Here is a 4396-nt window from a genome sequence, read left to right as displayed (position 1 = left end):
ATTTTGAAGTTTAATTACATTTCTAGAGCATGAAGAAACACCTTTTGTGGTTCAATGTTTTTAAAAGACACTTTGATGATTTTCAGAAATTAAATATGGCTGCCAAATTAATGCCCAAATAGCTTCTAATAAAAAGGTTATGGTAGATTTTTAGGAATAGGAATATCAAGAAAATAGTGACAACATCACTGTTCGCTCCCATATAGTTATCAAAACAAGTCAACAATTGTATGAAACATGGACATACATATACAGACACACTGACATACACAGACTGGCACAGAGTGATGACATTGACCCCAAGTGCGCCTTGGCCCATGGAGAGTGATAAAGATATAACAACAGCTGAATGTAATGATAAAATACTTAAGTATAGGCCTATACAGGCACTGAGAGTGAATATGTTACAGCAATGATAATCTTTAAGACAATCAATCTGCAAGGCAGTATATGTATTGACAAATATGTTATCTTTTACAAGCACACAGTAAACTGTTCTTGATTTTTCATTTACAATATTTGACATAGACTGAAATATATAACATGCAACCAATGTTTACACTTTGCCCATACACCAGATACATGGAGAAATTTCAACATACAATCATCAACTCAGAAACCCTACAGGGAAAAGTAAACATTGTTTTCTTCCAGAACAGCTGGTGCATCCACATCTGGAACAACTTACAAACTAAACCAATTACACAAGGATGATGACACAAGAGATAAAGTTAAACTGTGGTGAACTTGACTATTCCTGTCAAATCCTTACCTAACTTGACATCTTAAACTAAAATACACTGCATGGTTAATTGCACACAAAAATACATCGGGGTGGACCATTTGATAAGGGACGGCGTCTGGAAGATCGATGAGGTACATTATCTTTTTTATCCGATCCATTGTACATTCTTTTTTCCCCACTCTCCCATCTTTTCTTTTTGTCAAACCTTCTCTGGCTGAATTTTTTATTGGCATTTGTTTGGAATTTTTTCAAAATCTGCCAGGATTTTTTTACAGCATTTCAACACCAAATACAGTTTACCATATCAAATGCTTACTAAATCACCACATTATATACTCTTAGTTCCAGTAGGTATAAAATTACCAAAAAAAATCTTAAAAATACAAAATGAAAGATATCCCAGTAAAACTGAGTTTCGCAAAGTTGCCCCAAAAATTCAAAATTCCGGATTTCAACTTAATTTCAATATATCTTATTAACAAAAACCCTAAGAACCGGTTTACTAAATATCAAAGCAATCAGACTGGTAAATTTTGAGAAACAAATTTTTTGACCAAAAATGAGAAAAATTGCCCCCAAAAATACAAAATTGCAGATTTCATCCTAATTTTGAATATATCCAATTAACATAAACCCTAGGAACCTGTACACTAGATATCAAAGCTACCAGATCAGAAATTTTAGGAGAAAAATTTTTTGACCAAAAAAGGCAAAAATTGCCCCAAAATAAAAAAAAATTGCCAGTTTCAACATACCTTCAATATATTATATTGAGATTAATCTTACATACCTGTATACCAAATATCAAAGCTATCAAATCAGTAGTTTTTGGATAAAAAATTTTGTTATCAAAAATTGGGAAAATTGCCCCAAAATTACAAATATGACAATATCAATACAATTTGTACAAGTATAACTGAGGCCATCCTGAGGAACATGAATATTAAGTTTCATGGCAATCAGACGAGCGATTTCAGAGAACAAGATTTTTTGACTAAAAACGGAAAAAATACCCTAAAAATACAAACGTGCAAATTTCATCCCAATTTTTGCACACATAATTTAGAATACCTAAAGAAATCTGCATACCAAGTTTCAACCAAATCTGACCAATGCTTACTGAGTTATAGCCATTTGCAGGATTTTTCCTTTTTTTCCCCTCATTTGCATATTTTTGGCACTGACATGTTCATTTGAACAAATTCACATCTCCACCCCTAGGTGCACCTGTACACCAAATACTAAGACAGTAGGTGCTACGGTTTAGGAGTTTTTGATGTGGACGGACATACATACATACATGCATACATACATACATACATACGTACATACATACATACATACAGACGACATTTTTCCACCTTATACGAATACCTCCCATTTGCATATATACATAATATGTATATATGGGAGCTAAAAAAACTGTCAAGAGGGCACTGCACCCAACGCACTGTATTTTGCTCAAAATATATATTTGCAAATATTCTTCAAGTTTTTATTAATTTGTTAACCAAAGATTAAAAATTGGTTAGGTTCACCTTTTAGCTTGGCAAGCAGTCGTATGTTGCATGATATAGAAGGGTTAATGTATGCAAATGTATGCAAATCACCCGAATCTCTGCTTCCCTTTTATCCGAATTTCAAGATTTCCAAAGAATATAACTCTGTTCTGGCTGGGTCATATTTTCTGAAATTTTCACATTGTTTTAAAATGCTATACAACAAAACAACTATTTTGTTTTGCAATAAAATTCTTACATTTTGAATTAGAGGCATTTTTATTTTGATAACCATGATTTTAAGCACTTTTTTGAGTGTCAGTCGTTCAGCCCATGCCATTTTAGAATGAGGATATACTCTTGTTTCAAGTGAAATATTACATTTCACAAAATAGTTTGTACGGGTTTACTTGTCATCTTAGATGAGAAATATTCCTTCGAAAAAAACGGTGTTGGCAACGTGCAGGTCCATCTTAAGTCCTTGAACATTTATTTTTAAAAATGTGGAAAATATACTATAAATTTACTTACAATAACGATCCATTTACGAATAAAAGTTTATTTTAATAGGTGTCTGAGATACCTGAATTTGTTAAAATACTCCATAAATATATTGTATTTTGAAAAGAATGTTAAAGCAAATTTGGTAGACTTACATATATGACTTCCGAACGGATTAAAATACGTAAATGTTGATGTGCATTTACTATTGAGATGTAAGAAAGTCATGCATTGTGATTTTTCTAAATATGACAACCGTTAAAGATTGTTAGTCATCTAATAATAATCTCTTTCTGAATATAACATTGGATTCATCTGTGTATGGCATTATTTGTGATTTTTATAGGTGCTTTAGAGTATTCACGTGATCTTTAATGTTTACTGTTTTAAAAAAAGTCGTGGACAAAATCTTTAGTTCCTAATTTAGACTGAAGCCCTTCCTTATAGACGAGTGCATCTTTGGTACATCCCGCTAGACGATAGGCAATTGTCATCACATATACAAAAAATACAATAAACACAACAAAGATAAAAATAGCGTCAATGACACTGTAGCTCCCATCCTGGACTATTTAGTGTTTGTTCTCTGGTAAGATATTTGAACATGTGTGAAAGGGATAAAGTGCATGAAGTGAAAATACTTAAATGTAATGTACTGGAGACAGTGAAATATGTTTAATGTATTTATTCAGAATATAAAATCGAAAAAATACAGAATTAGATATATTGAATACTGTGATACAACAATTAACTCAACAAGTCATTTACAATGACATAGTCCCCACTTGTAATAGGAGTATTAGTCTTGATGGGGCAGGAAAATGTGGTCATTAAGAAGTATCACTGGAGTGTATATGTTGAGATCTATGGGCACATAGGTCTATGTCGTTGTTCCCAATTTGAAACACATGAGGCATGTCTAAGTTATGGTTCCAAATCGGGAAAAAAGATCAGACCTCTAGCAGTATTGGCCAGCCAAGAAATACATATGCGCATTATAAATGAGGTACAAGATGTGACATCTTAAGGTCTAATATCCTATCAAAATTGGAGGGTATAGAACTTGTGGTTACTGAGATATGCATATATATGTATAATCAAGGTCAAAGGTCATCGAGGTCACATGATATTTAAAAAAAAAAAATTATATTGCTAATTTATCCCTATATGCCAAAAATCAGATCTCTAGCTCTATTCGCTTGCCCAGAATTAGTTGTGTACATAATTAAGGAGGTAAAGCATGTGTTGTCATAAGGTCTCCCATCCTACTAAATAAAAAGGACATAGCACTTTTGGTTACTTATTTATTGACATAAACATATATTTTAGGTAAAAGGTCATCGAGGTCACATGACATTTGGTCAAAAAATTTCTCTCCTATAGTTATCCCTATATACCAAAAATCAGACATCCAGCTCTATTGGCTTGCTCAGAATGAGATATGTGCATAATTGTTGAGGTACAGTATGTGGTGTCATTCGGTGTGCAATCATACCAAATATGAAGGGTGTAGCACTTGTGGTTACTGAGTTCTGGACAAATATGTATATTTGAGGTCAATGGTCACCGAGGTCACGTGACATTTTGTCAAAAAAATTGTATTGCTAAGTTATCCCTAAATACCAAAAATCCGACCTCTAGCTCTATTGGC

This window comes from Ptychodera flava, chromosome 13 (genome assembly GCF_041260155.1).
Source record: "Ptychodera flava strain L36383 chromosome 13, AS_Pfla_20210202, whole genome shotgun sequence".
Classification (NCBI taxonomy): domain Eukaryota; kingdom Metazoa; phylum Hemichordata; class Enteropneusta; family Ptychoderidae; genus Ptychodera; species Ptychodera flava.
This window is presented reverse-complemented; position numbering follows the sequence as displayed.